Consider the following 15469-nt stretch of genomic DNA (forward strand, 5'->3'; position numbering starts at 1 on the left):
TTACACATGTTTCGGTTACCGAATCGTGTTAACGATACGAAATTTCATCACACTTCATATAAATATTTATTATAATAATTAATATTTCTGTGAAGTCTGAGGAAATTGTCGGGTCATTAACACGATTCGGTAATCAAAACATGTGTAACTAAGCAGATAAAACGGTTATATATGTATATATATATATATATATATATACATATATATATACTAGCGAGGAAGGTGACTTTGCTCGGTCGTAAAATACGCTTAAATATGATATTTTAATTTGTCCAGATTTCATATATATTATTACAAAGTCGTGATTTCAAAAATAAAAGAAAAGTATTTGGGTGTCATCAACCAGAATCGGAACTGAAAACAAAACTGTAGCATTCAAAGCTGTTGACGTTACCACTGTACCAACGTGACACGTATATGAACTGATTAAAAATAAACTAAGATGAATGTACAAATTGTATAAGGATTTAAACATTCTTTTACCAATTTAAAAAAATATTAGGCCCAGAGGCCCATAAAAATCCAATTATTAGAGGCCCCTAGCGCTGCTCTGCGACTTTTCGTTTCGGAGGAGATAGAGTTTAAAAATATGGAGACAGACAGGCAGACATATATCCTTTTATATATTAGATGATGCACACCTCTAATGCGGGGCGATAATGCATATTTAAATGGTGAAAACACTTAAGTTCCATGGGAATTAACATATCGAATAAAATTATCGCTTAAATAAAACATTTCTACATAACTTGATAACAGATAAACTAATATGTAATTTTAGTCAGTGGTCAACAATCTTTACAGAATCCGTAATTCAAATCCGACCACCTTGATCGCCATCATCGCCACGACAGCTATGCGGAATGAAATGAAATCAAGTCTATTAAGTTTTATCAAGCAAACATATAGTAAGTCGCCATATAGCGTTCGACAAATCCAATTATACGGAACTCACATTTTAGCTTTAATTTAGAGGCTTATCTTTTTCCCCTCTTAAGCGACCCAGCCATAAATGGAGCTAGTAAACAATTATTTTAACCTTTCTTACTGTCCCCACACTCGCATATTGAAGAATCAAAAGTCAATGTTCACCGTTACGCCAACTGAAGATGCCTCAACAATTTCTTTACAAAAAATGACGACTTTTAAAGGTTTTCGGGTATGCTGAAAACAAATATCGCATGGAAAATTAGCACAAACAAAAAGTTTTCGAGATATAAATAACTATATTTTGTTACGTAATTTCTAGTAGTTTTATTTGGCCGCCATCTTTGTTGTTTCAATGAAATGGTATATTGAGCATGTCCGCGCACGCTGCAGTGAGCAGACGATCTGGGTAGTTAACTCAACGCAATCCCGAAAGCCGTTCTTAAAATGGGGAGGTGCGAGATGTTTATTCCGAAAGCTTTTCTTAACATGGAGAGATGGGGGTGGTGTTTATTATGAAAGAAATAACGTTGAATAAACGTTTGCATCTCGTAGACTTAACTACACATCATCTGCGCATGCTCACTATCCCATTTCATTGAAACAACAAAGATGGCGGCCAATTCAAACTTCTAGAAATTACGATGCATAATACAGATATTTATATCTCGAAAACTATTTGTCTGCGCTAATTTTCCCTGCGGTATTCGTGTTCAGCATAGCCGAAAACCGTTAAAAGTTGTCGATTAATCGAAAAATGTAGAGATGTCTTCAGTTGGCATAACGGTGAACTTTGAATCAAATACCCTTAAAAAACGAAAGAGTGTCAGACTTAGTGACACTTGCGTAACAGTAGTGACTAATTTGAAAAAAAAGGCGGAGATTTTTTTAGAGATAAAACTGACACCCCTTTCCTTATTCAATGGACTATCCTAATTAGCATATCAACAATGACAATGCTAGTCTCACCGTGTATATCTCTCTCTCTCCCTCACATTATATATATATATATATATATATATATATATGAAGGCTTCCTTCAGTCTTGACAGACTATGGATACCCACTGTAAGGGTGCCTGCGCGTGAAATTTGTGTGGCAAGACTTGCGCAACCTCTAACCACGCCTCTTCTGAGTCAACATTGTTGCATACCAGTGGCAAGTTGAGGTACAAGACGACTGGAAACAATGCCGAGATAAGCGGAGAGCACGTACAGCGCCTAGAATTCCCAAATGGTCACCCATCTGGTATTAGCCAGGCTCAACGTTGCTTAACTTCGGTGATCTGACGAGAACCGGTGTGTCAACGTGATTATGCTATATATATATATATATATATATATATATATATATATATATATATATATATATATATATATATATATATATATATATATATATATATATATATATATATATATATATATAAGAATAATGGAAATAGTATTCAAAAAATGAACAAAACGAGTCATGTGTTCATCAACGTTTCATATTTATTTCTAGAGGAAGTCTCGAAATAAAGACGAAACGTTGATGAACACATAACTCGGTTCGTTCCTTTTTATCTCTCTCTCTCTCCTTTATATATATATACACTAGTATACCGAAACATGCACATGCAAATACAAATTGTAAGTATATATAACAAAACGTCTATACAGTAGAACCCCGGGATACGGCATTAAAAATTAGTAACAAAATACAGTATATAATGCACATGTATATAATCAAATAACACTGTAAGGCGGGTAAAATATCGTAATCGGGGGCCGAAAAAGTCGTATTCCACATCATAACCTGTAAAAACATATCCTACGGCCATCGTATGCCGAGGTTCTGCTGTATTCCAAAATGTCCATCTTTCCGCTTATTTCTTTCAGCATGTTAAAATGTTCAATTCTTGACGGCACCTGTTTCGTAGCGCAAAAGCATTCTTTTAATTGTTATGTCAATTTCTGAATCGTTTTCCGCCCTGACTCATCAGAAGAATAAGATCTCATCAACTTTCAAAATAAAGGGCATGATTGCAAAAATCTGAAAAAAATCGGAACTTTAGTTGCAATTGTGTTTTGAGATAGTTACGCCATCTTTGATTTTAATGTAGAGTCATTAACACCTTATCAACGCATTACTATAAAATGGTCGTATTGCTATAATTAACACTAAAATATATTAGATAATACTTTTTTAAAATTTATTAGCCATATAATATAATGGTTTATAATTATTTTCTTAGATAACATAAACAATGGTTAAATCTAAAATGTATTTAGGTTTTCTTTTATACGAAACTAATTATTGAATTTGCTTACGATATTTTAATTATTTGGTCAAATTTAAATATTTTCTCAGCTATAACCTAATTATTACATAAATATTTTATTATGTATATTTCTACGTTTAAATAGAGTTCTATTATTGCCAATTAGAATTAATTAACCATTTATTTTCATTAGATTTAATTTTTCGATACATTTGCTTTTATTTTTCGCCGCTCTATATTAGAAATACAGTGTATTATCTCCTTTGTAAAGTTATAGAAGGCATTCTTGTTTCATTCGTCCTCTTGTCTGTCGACCCACGGCCACCGAGAGTAAGAAGAAGGCCTGTTAACTGAAAAATGTCTGCAGGCAATGTAGGTAAGATTTGTCAGACTGTCAGTACTATATGAGAGCCATTTGTAAAAGAGCAATAAAACATTTTTAAAAAGAAAAAGGAACACAGTTCGATTACTACTTAAATTGAACTTTATTCAATATAAAATATAAACATTATCTATGTAAAATTAAGTAATGTTAAAGCAATATACAATTTAATACTGATAAAACTGAATTATGAATTTAGGGAACAAACAATTAAAGAAACATTAAACAAATATTTTTGGGCCTTCGGAACAAGATCAGTGTAGTATCTGTTTTGATGCTACACTTTACCTTTTCTGTCTTCGGTCGGTGGAGGAGAAATCTTTTATGACTGAGATTTTTTTTGTTCCTATCCAGAGTGTCCCTTATTGGGAAGGTGGATTTTCTCCACAATATTATGTGTTGAAATATTTAAATAACTATTACTTTAAATACAGAAATTATATTTAAAGTTTTGGTTTTCTGTTCCTCTATGTCCATTTTTTCCCCATGTTTTTCATCAAAATGTGTAGCGTATTAGTTGTCTCACAAGCCATCATCAGTGATTGCTCACTGGCAGTAACCTGTGGTGTTCCCTGGAGACCAAGTGACAAGTCTCCCCAGATTTCAATATATTTTTAAAAGAAAAATGTCGGCATTTTTGTAACTTATCTTGCCTTTGATAACATTTATTTGTTATATATTTGTTTTTGTTTTTTTCGACAACTTTTTCGAATCTATGTGTACAGTAAAACAAACTCGTTGTGTAAATTATTTACAGTTAAAATGTTATAAAAAACAAAAAATTGAAGTTTTAAATATATTTCATAGAAATGAATTACGCCCCGTGCTAAAATATTGATAATTCACCAATCGTAAAAAAAAACACTACCGTGAAACATGCTTACTTTAAAATATTTGAAAATACTCAGTACTCAGTGAAAAGTTTTATTTATTATTAAAAAAACGGACTGAAAAATATTATATAAAAATTGGGGGTTGTATTACTGTACACAGATTCGAAAAAGTTGTCAAAAAAAAAACAAATATAAAACAAATAAATGTTATCAAAGGCAAGATAAGTTACTTTTCTACCTAACTGGATATGTTTTCAGTGTTTTTATTTAATGTAACATGTTTATTTTGGTCGAAAAACATGTGTTTACCGATGTATTGGAAAATTCAAAATGGTTCTTTCTTTAACGCGGGAAAATGGAACATTCGAATATCTATGTATCTCATATAGAGTTCAAGTGTACATGAGAGTCGTTCCCAAGTAAATCATTGGGTCTGAAAATTCACAAAGTTATGTTGTAGTGAATTGTTCGAGCATCACAGACGCTTTCTTGTTGCGTAGGGAATGTGCATTGTGAATAGACAACCGGAAGCTGAAGATGTTTTCTTTGTTACTGAAGTCCAGCTTCATTGTTTTTGAAACATTGAACCTTGCCAGTTGTTCTAGTTCATCTTCATTAGGTTCAATTCCAATGTTAAAAGGTTCTGTGCCATGGAACATCCAGTGGTGTTTTGTTGAAATGAAAGCCGACCTTGTGTTTAATTCTGCTTTTGTGGGGAGAGGAGGCAAGTAAATACGAATAACACTGACACACCCACTTCTTAGCATTATTCTGATTTCGGCCACGAGTCTTGTTCAGATGAGGAATAGTCTAGGGCAGTGTTTCTCAACCTTTGGTGAACTGTGGTCCTGTTACTGATTAGTTAAACACTCATGGCTCCCTTCAATTCATCACCAAAAAGTGCCCCTTCGAACTTATCCACCATCGTGGACAACATCTGAAAACAAGACTATTCACTCTCATTCTTAAGATGTTGCAAGAACGTCAAGTACCAAAGGATCTGAAAGACGCAGTAATAGTAACCATCTTTAAAAGGGTGACCGAAAATCATGTGGCAATTATCGTGGGATTGCCCTTTTGTCCATAATGGGAAAAATATTTGCCCGCATACTACTGAATCGCTTGCTGCAAGTCACGGAATCCGTCCTCTCAGAATCTCAGTGCGGCTTCCGTGCCTCTCAGGGAACAATAGATATGATTTTCTGTGCAAGACAGCTGCAAGAGAAAAGCAGGAAAAAACAGAAACCCCTCTAGTCGTTGTTTGCTTCGTTCACCACACCCTTTTCTTCTGCCTCTTCTTTTACACACGTCCGTTCGCTTTAGTGACTAAAAATCGTCTGTCTCCCCGCTTTCCTTTCCTCGTTATTTATGGAACCAGGGTACGAGATTCTCCGAGATTCCCCGAAACTTTTTTCCACATAAAAGCATGCGGGCGCCATCTTGATTCTCAATTTGTGCTCTGCAGGCACAAACGCGCAGCTGCTTTAACGGTAAGCCACTTCTTTCTCCACGTGCCGATTTTGTTGTATGTCGTTTATTTAATTACTCTAAAATTAAAAAAAAAATCAAAATCTTATTGAAAATGACACACGCAAATGTGTGACAATGTCTCTTATGTCCGGCGAATAACCTTGTTAACATGAAGACCTTTTCTGGAATTATGGTGGCTAGGTCAGAAAATCCACATTCGCAATTGTAGCGAATTGTTCGAGCATTGGCGAGCAGAAGATACGCATCCTGAACAGACAACGAAGACAACCTGAAGAGGTTTTCTTTTTATACTGAAGACCAGTTTCATTGCTTTTGAAAGCTTGAATTCTGTCAGCTCTTCATCTTCAAAAGGTTAAATTTTAGTGTTGAAAGGGTGTTTGTGCATTGGGTTGGTTAGTTCTTTTTGTTTTACGGCATATCAACCCTTTCCAGGTTATTTAATGCCGAATCCAATGATTTTGAAGAAATTTTTTTATAGAATATATTTGTTTTTTTTCAAGACAGTTTCTATTTACCCAATAGGGAGCAATGGCAATTAAAGAGTGGCTCCACACTCCCCAAAGCCCGCAAGCTGGGGCCTAACCAACGGATATAGTTTAAGATCATATCCAGGACATGTGCATTTGGAATTACTGTTTTCTGGCGTCCTTGTACAAAAAGCCCCTTTAAGGGGCCATGAGCCCCCAGTTGAGAAACGCTGCTCTACGGTGTTTCATATCAATCTACCTATCTATTGATCGATCATTTCCAGACCATCCATAAGCCGATGACCAAGCCTGTCAATCTGCGGATATCAATAGAACGACAACGTTCACTCGGGATGAGGGTGTGCGTGTGTGTCTGTGCGGCTGCTGTTGTGTACAGATGAAGATGTTTATCTGTCTTGCGTCTGATAATTGTCCATCTGATTATTCCTATGACTTCTGGATAAACCCGACCCTCAATACAGCCAATCAATTGTCCTTCCCATTCAAATTCTTAATTCTTTTACGTATTCGTTCATTTTGGCCAAAATCCAGACAATAGGTAAAGCATTATATATATATATATATATATATATATATATATATATATATATATATATATATATATATAGGGTGTGTTTATGGGAGAAATATGTATGCTTATTCAATTATATTTAACTCTTTATACCAATTCTTTTATTTATGAAGCTCCATATATATTTAATATAAACATAGAGCATAAACAAATAAATGACAAAACATCTATATTCAAAATTCCAAGATGTTGTTTATCTTACCGTTTATTTCTTTCAGCACGTTAAAACTTTCACTTCTTGACAGCACCTGTTTCGTAACATTCATATAACTATGCCAATTTTTTTATATTTTCCACCGACTCACCAGAACAATAAGATGTCGTAAACATCACAAAACACAGTTGCAACTACTTTTCCGATCTTTTCAAATTCCTGTTAGTTTCTTTTAAAGCTAATGAGTTCTTATTCTTCTGATGAGTCAGGGCGAAAATTATAATTATTGCGTTAATGTTTTTGATATGAATAGTTCTGCGCTATGAAACAGGTGTTACCTAGAACTGAACATTTTAATATGGTGAAAGAAATAAACGGTAAGATGAACAGCATCTTGGAATTTGGAATATAGACGTTTGTCATATATATATATATATATATATATATATATATATATATATATATATATATATATATACATACACACACCCATATATATATATATATATACATACACACACACCTATATATATATATATATATAAGAAATTTATTACTGTGAGTCCAGAATGAGTTGCAAAATGTTACACGAGGTCGTTTTTAAAGTGGGGTTAAACCAGTTCCCGAAAAAAAAGGGGGGGGGAAAGGGGCACTCTGGTTGGGTCCAAAAATAGTAATTGTTCCAGTATAGAGGGTTTCCCCTCCATTGACTGGGACAAATTACCTTAAGTGCATCATCTTCAGAACAGATTGTATTTATTTGCTTCCCCACTGAGCAAATTAGGCACAAGGCCGTTTTTTAATGTGGAGAGAGAGGGAAGGGGGAGGGAAAAGGGGATCAGCTCCCGAGAGGTGAGAAATGGGAGCTGGATAGTAACTGTTGGTATGGAGGGTTGCCCCTACATTGACCAAGGTCTGATATGCGGAGTTACCCCCACATATGGTCTTTGCTTGCAGTATCTGCCGGAACAGATTGTATTTATTTGCTTTCACACTGAGCAAATTAGGCACAAGGCCATTTTTTAATGTGGAGAGAGAGGGAGGAGGGAGGTAAAAGGGGACCAGCTCCCGATGGGTGGGAAATGGGAGCTGGATAGTGACAATTGGTATGAAGGGTTGCCCCTACATTGACCAAGGTCTGATATGTGCGGTTACCCCCACATATGGTCTTTGCTTGCAGTATCTGCCAGAACAGATGGTATTTATTTGCTCCCCCACCGAGCAAATTAGGCACAAGGCTGATTTTTAATGTAAGGAGTGAAGGGGAAATGGGGACCAACTCCCCGGAGAGTAGGGGAACTGGATAGTGACAATTGGTATGAAGGGTTGCCCCTACATTGACCAAGGTCTTATATGTGGGATTGCTCTCACATATAGTCTTTGCTTGCAGTATCTGCCGGAACAGATTGGATTTATTTGCTTCCCCACTGAGCAAATTAGGCACAAGGCCGTTTTTTAATGTGGAGAGAGAGGGAGGGGGGAGGGAAAGGGGTATCCTGCTCCCGAGAGGTGGGAAATGGGAGCTGGATAGTAACTGTGGTCGTAGGGTGATCCCTACCTTGACCAAGTTCAGATATGTGGAGTTACCCCCACATATGGTCTTTGCTAGTCATAGCTGGTCTTTGCTTGCAGCATCTGCAGAACATATACTACACTTTGATCTCGGCCCGAATGCTATATCTAGTAGAACACCGGGATACGGTATAAATACCTTCTGGGTTAGTGAAATCACCGTATGGCGGGGCTTAAGCAAAATTTTATACAGTACATATTAAAAATTAGTGACAAAATACAGTACAGTGTATAATACATACGTATGTAATTCAAATAATATAAATAACACCGTAACCAGAGGTCGGAAAAACATCGTATTCCACATCGTGACCTGAAAAACCGTATTTCGGGGCCACCGTATTCCCGAGGTTCCTCTGTATTATAAAGTTGTGATTTAAAAAAAATAAGAAAATATATCCGTATGACTTGGAGGTAGCCAGTTAAACCCGAATAGGGTTAGTGCCGATCGACACACACATCCCGCTGAAAATGATAATCGGTTTGTGTGCAGGAAGTTTGAAACAGTGAAGATGGATGAAAACTCAGATATAGAGAAAGTATATTTGAATTTGAATGACGAAGTTTTATCTTGTTTAGATGGTTGAAGCACGGGGAGGAGTAAATGCTAGTGAAATAGCAAGAGTTAGGCGTGGATGAGGTTTCAGGAAAGTTATATTACAAACCAGCAGAGTTTTTTTTTTCCATTGTTAACCAGGGGACGATTTTATCAGACATATGTACGAAGTATGAGGATGCATGGAAGCGAATCTCGGTTAGAAAGGATTGCATGGATTTGCATGGAGAAAAATGTTATTAAAATGCTACGAAAGGTTTATAATGCGAATCTTATTACAGTATCGTTTGCCGGGAGAGAGATTTACTTGGTTCAGAAACGTCCCGGGGATGATAACCAATTTCCAGGGTGAAAGACATGACCAAACGATAGACGCATGGAAACATTCACGGATCTATATGGCGTCGGCTATAACGGTTTAGCATGTCTTGTCGTAGAGTATTCATTGTCGTTACGGGCAGTGTTTCCATCGTTGGAAGAAAATGGTAAGGACCGTATGTTGAAATTTAACGCTTGTATAAAAATAGAAATAATTTTTGTCGCCCATTTTGTTTTTCAAATTCAGTTCGTAGCATGCAATGGCTGCCCTTTCACTGTGCACCGAATTCATAAACAGCTGTCAATCTTCGTCTACCTTGAAAAATGTGTACTCACCGAGATGTGTTTATGTTTGCCTTCCCACAAGTACAGAACAAGTTGTGCACAAGGTTAATTGGTAAAACTTATTGAGAAGGCTCTGTTTTGGGGTTGTTTTGAAAATGGAAGGGAAATTTAGATTTCGTTCCGTTTTAATTTCTTTTTAATTGCGAATGAGTCAATACAATCAAAAGTAATTCGAAAACAATTAATTCAACAAGCCTACTTTATGTAAAAAAAACAAAACAAAAAAAAAAAACGAAAGATTTTTTTTTATAAAAATAAAATTTTATTAACAAAAACGCAAATATTTAATTTTTAAACGAAAAAAAAAAAAAAAGTCAATTTGGTAAAAGTTTTGGTATTTTTTAACATTAACTTACACTAATCGTTCACTCTTGGCCTTCGGGACAAGATCAAAGTGTAGTATCTGTTCTTCAGATGCTGCACTTCTATTTCTTGTTCTCTTTCGGTGGGGGAGAAATCCTTCACGACTGAGACAATTTTTATTTTTGTACCTTTTCTCCACGTTAAAAAACGACCCTGGTGTCTAACTCTGTCCCGTGGGGAGGCATAGTAAATAGGTACACTAATCGTTCACATTCGAAATGTCGACTTTTATGGGTTTTCAGGTAATGCTGACAAGGAAAAAGCTTTTCGAAATAATCACCCCAACCTCTCTATGTTAAGAACCACACCAAAGCCATAACCGTGGCCGGAAAGTGTCGTCCGATGCATTGAGCATTGAACCGTCCGGATTTGCATATCGAGGGTGCTGGCAATGGTCCCGTTGTCATAACTTGGATCAATAGAGAACATGAGTTGTACAGCGGTGCATCTCCGATCTGGTTCGTTGACAACTGTCACTTTTAGACATGATAGAAGGCTCCTATTGCTTTTGGGATTTCTACACAATTGGCCATCTAGTAGATGGTCTACAACAAAAAAAGAAAACCGGTTTTCCTCAAAGAGAAATGGAATCATGTAATCATTTCTAGGGCGACAATTTTATCATTCTACCAGGTAAAGAGAAATGTGTGCAGGCAGGGTAGACTTCGATAGTATGGTCACATTGAACGAATGGATTCTTGGGTTAGTCGATGTGAAAACGTTGAAGAAATAAAGAGCTGCACGCATTTTTGGCCGTGTTACAAATGAGGTACAATTATGAAAATGATTCGTTTTTTGGTGAAATCAACCGCGAATCATACCGAGTGACATATAACTTCTTCTCCAGACCCACCGCCGACATATTTCCTTTCCATTCATTTTTATTTAAATAAAAAATAAGAAAAAAAATGAAATGTACCACTCTCTGACCAGCCAGGGTTAATTCTCGGATACATCAGTCAAGCTTAATAGGCACAAAGCCGAATTAAAAGAAGAAAAAAAAATACATACAAGCCAGTGTTTTATTGTGTTCCATTATGAAATCGACATTAGCTGTAAAACTCCAAAGGTCAGGAAAGACTATTTACCCCGGCTAACAAAAGGAAAAAATAAAGAAAAAAAACAAAAACAAAAAAAACCCCATAAAACACGCTATAACGGACCTTTTTGATGTGACCCCTTTTCTCCAACCCCACCAAGAGAAGATAAGTGATGAATTAAAAGATGAAGGATAGAAAAAAAAAACCCAAAACCCAAGGGAGGTAACTTTTTCTGTTCTTTTTATATTTATTTTGGGACGGGTTGGTGGTTCAAAGATTTCTTCGATTATTGCAAATTTTTTTATTCATTCTTTTTTCTTTCCAAGTGCAAGTTTTAGTTGTAGGAAACTCAGTATTTCATTATTTTTATCGATAAGTCATTGTTTTAATATTAATGTAGAAGTAAATACTTCCACTCTCTCTATCTCTCTATTATAACCTATGGAGATTTTATATCTGTCCGCTTCAAACCGAAGCTATATTATAAAATGTATTATTGTACTTCAAGTACTCCTAAGGATTTGGTATCTGTCTGAAACCGAAACTGAATTAAGGTAAAAATGGCAAAATGGAATAAATAGGTGGGAATGGCAATTTGACAACGAAAAGTAGAACCGGTCAAGAAGTACGGGTTAAGTTCTCATTCCTCTTGTTTAAAATAAGACTAATACCCCTCCCCCAATCAGGTAGGGGTGGACTAGGCTTTTTAGTAGGGGCTAATCAGGGTCAATAATTTCTGTTAGTTTGACAGATACTTCTACGAAGCCTATCTCCAAAAAAAAAAAAAAAAAAAAAAAAAAAAAAAAAAAGAAAAAAAAGTCTTTAGGAATGTAGAAATAAGGAATATAAAAAAAAACTTTATTGCTTTTATATCCACCCTCTTTTTTTCTCTATTCGTTGAACTATTCATCATAATTTATAACCCTAGCAAAACCATTATCGCAGCACAAGCGGAAAGGCAAAGCATATAGAATCAACAGTCAGTTATTTGATATGACAGGGGCGCGTCTGAAATAAATGTTCGTTTAGACCGCCATTGAATTTATGATACTTTACTTTCAAACTTTAATTCAAGCCATTATAAAAAAATAATTTTATAAAGTAAACGGTAGGATCTCAACAGTGCAATGTGAACTACAATAGATTGTGAACTAAGTCATTGCAAAGAGGCATGTGCAGCTTCCTCCAAATACACCGCGCGGAACCCCAACAAGAGCAATCAATCAATTTGATTGCAAAATGGAAGATTTCACTAATTTCGGTAACAATAAAAATAGGGGAGTGTGAAATATTCGTTGATCATCATTTAATCCCGGGAAACATCGGGTCTCTGAAAGGAATAGCTGATTTTCTTTCACCACACAAAAAAAAATAATTACTAATTGGGGAAAAACAAACAAAAAATAAAGCAAATTATCGATGATTTCATAAATATTTAAAAACTAGAAAAGTACGTAATTCAAAAGTTAGCAGCAAACGGTGTTTGTTCAGATTCTTTTCTCGATATTAAATTTCCTGAGTAATATAACTTCCAAGTTTATTTATTAATTAAATTGTTAGGTGAAAGTACAGAATAGTTAACAAAGAACCTTCCTGTTCATGTTAAGGATGGCTTTTGAAATTATGTTATTTTAGCCCTGTCAGTAACCGTTATTCGGTGAATTTAACGCTCGACTCGACACTGCTTGTTTTTCGAACCGATTAAACGTTTTGCAGTCCATTGTAGCACAAGCCCAACATTCATATGATAAAAATAGTTCTATTTAATAATTTGTAAATGTAAATTTGTAATTCAATTTTGCCAATTTTCTGTATTCTTATACATATTCTTGTTTTTAACATCTTAAGTAAAAATTGTTTGGGTGCAAAAAAAATTAAAAGCAGTGGCCGCCAGCGATTAAAATCACTGAATTAAGTTTCCAGCTTCAAGACTTAAAAATAAATTTACTTCACATTCCAGGGTAATTCTTTTTAGAGACGCCAGTACACCAAATTTCATTAAGCCATAAAAACAAATTTCTACAGAAAAATAAAATTATTTTTACATTTTTATCTAGCGAATAGACATAAAATTACATATGAAAAAGCAAGTTTATTATTTAAAAAGAATAAAAAAAATCAAACTTATGCAATGGGGATGAGGGTTTTTTTTCTTAAACGAAACTGGCTTTTTTTTGATAAAATTTTGTGTGGCGTAAAGTTTGATATTAAAAAAAAATAATAATAACCCTGTTTTTTTTTTAAATATAATTTTATGTTCATTCGCTAGATAAATGTATAAAGATTAGTGTAAAAATAATTTTTATTCATTTAGAAAAAATATTTCAGCGGTACGATTTTATCAAAATAAGTCCGTTTCGTTCAATGTAATTTTATGTTTGTTCGTTAGATAAAAAAAAAATGTAAAGAAAGTTTTTTTTTTTAGTATAAAGTTGTTTTTATAACGGAATGAAATTTAGCGCACTGGGTATTTTTGGCGTCCTAGCTCCCTCCAAAACGAATTACCGAGTAGTACATTTCTTTTGATTATAATGTGATGTTGATTTTTTTTTTTTTTTTTTAGGGAAAATTATAAATTTTCGAAACTCCCTCCATTAGGGAATCTTTTGCTTCTACTGTCCCGATTTTCGAACAATAAAGTTCGTAAAATTTTATTTCGAATCATATAAATCCTTTCGTATGTTGGTGCTCTATCTCGAGCATTGAGCATTTTTTAAAGAATAGAATCCGTAAATATTCATATTTTAGCAATCGATTGATTGAAAAAAATGAGCGATTCCATCGATTTTGATAGCAATAAAAGTATGAAAAGTGTGGAACATTCGTTAATCCCCGTTCGATCCCTGGCAACGTCGGGTCTCCATGCTAGTTATATACAACAACCTTAGATAAATATATCCAATCAGTATTGTGTAATATTCTTTAAAAAAATGAAGAAATGGCAATTAACAATTGTAGTACGCGTCATTATTTTTTTGCATTTTTTTGCGGTGCGTAAGACGAAGGTTCGAGACGCTATTCGTTATTATTGTTGTCCTGATTAATTAACGGCGCGAATATCTTCATTGGCGTTAATTGACTTTGCAACCGAGTGTTCCGCCCTTGCTGCGTTGCTTCACCCAACAACGCATTATTAAATAAAACTTTCACGAATTTCCAACCTTTAATCTACGCAGTGAATTTGAAACGCTTCACGGCGAATCAGAATTTTTCGCCATTTTAGTTTTTTTTTTTTCTGAAATTTACGCTCTTTTGCCTTTTTTTTTTATGTCGACGTTTGCCTTACGATTCATCCGCGTGGAACATAGTTGTTTCAACCATGTCTCATGTTTTAAAAAACGGAATCCACCACTTATCAAGGTCCAAAGCCACTCGAGAATAAGTGTTAATCAAGGCTCAGGGGGTCGACGAAAAAACACCGTGGTGATCGGTATATATATTTTTTATTTTATTATATTTTTGTATTTTATTTTTTTATTTTATTTTTTTTTAATTATTTTTTATTTAAATTATTTTTTTATTATTTTTTTATTTTATTATTTATTTTTTTATTTTATTATTTTTTTAAATAATTTTTTTATTATTATTATTATTATTATTTTTTTTTATTTTTTATTTTACTCACATTCACCCCCTAACAAGGCATATCGCCACTTAAACGCAACGGAGCTACTATTTGAGACCATGCTTAGGAAGATGAACAAAATGTTGGCTTACGTTACATTTAAACTTCGTCATATCAGTACAGCCAGGGAAGCAGGTAGTAGGAAGGGAATTCCAAAATCTAGCTGTTCGAAAGAAGAAACTATTAGATTAAAAAGCTTTTTAGCATTTAGGCACCTCAACAGTAAAGGGGTGTGATTTTGTTGCTAAGCGGTTTTGTCGGGGGTAGGAAGTACGTACGTCGAGGGGGGGCACAAGTGCAATGAGTTCATCAGAGCACATTCCACTAAAATACTTGTAAAACAGGCCGAGAGATGCAACATTGCGGCGATGGGACAGGGGTTGGAGCCTAGTTGACAAAACCGGACCTATTAGATTGGAGACTCCTCTTTGGAGAAAATTAAGCAGTATTTTTTTTATTTATTTATTTAAGACGGCGGTTCAACAAGAAAACAATCATGGCATAGTCAACTGGGAAACAGTCCCGTTGTATTGTGTTTCAT

The 15469-nt window shown here is 34.8% G+C and overlaps 1 protein-coding gene and 1 pseudogene across 11 annotated transcripts in view; one reads left to right on the forward strand and one right to left on the reverse strand.

Annotated features, from left to right (window-relative positions):
• Window positions 1-15469, forward strand: part of LOC145255614 (pleckstrin homology domain-containing family H member 2-like) — a 1732783-nt gene that overhangs the window by 1669136 nt on the left and 48178 nt on the right. The window lies entirely within an intron of this gene.
• Window positions 2136-2252, reverse strand: LOC145256041 (5S ribosomal RNA; annotated as a pseudogene).

The sequence above is a fragment of the Euprymna scolopes genome, chromosome 31, assembly GCF_053919585.1.
Source record: "Euprymna scolopes isolate OS-2025 chromosome 31, ASM5391958v1, whole genome shotgun sequence".
Lineage (NCBI taxonomy): Eukaryota > Metazoa > Mollusca > Cephalopoda > Sepiida > Sepiolidae > Euprymna > Euprymna scolopes.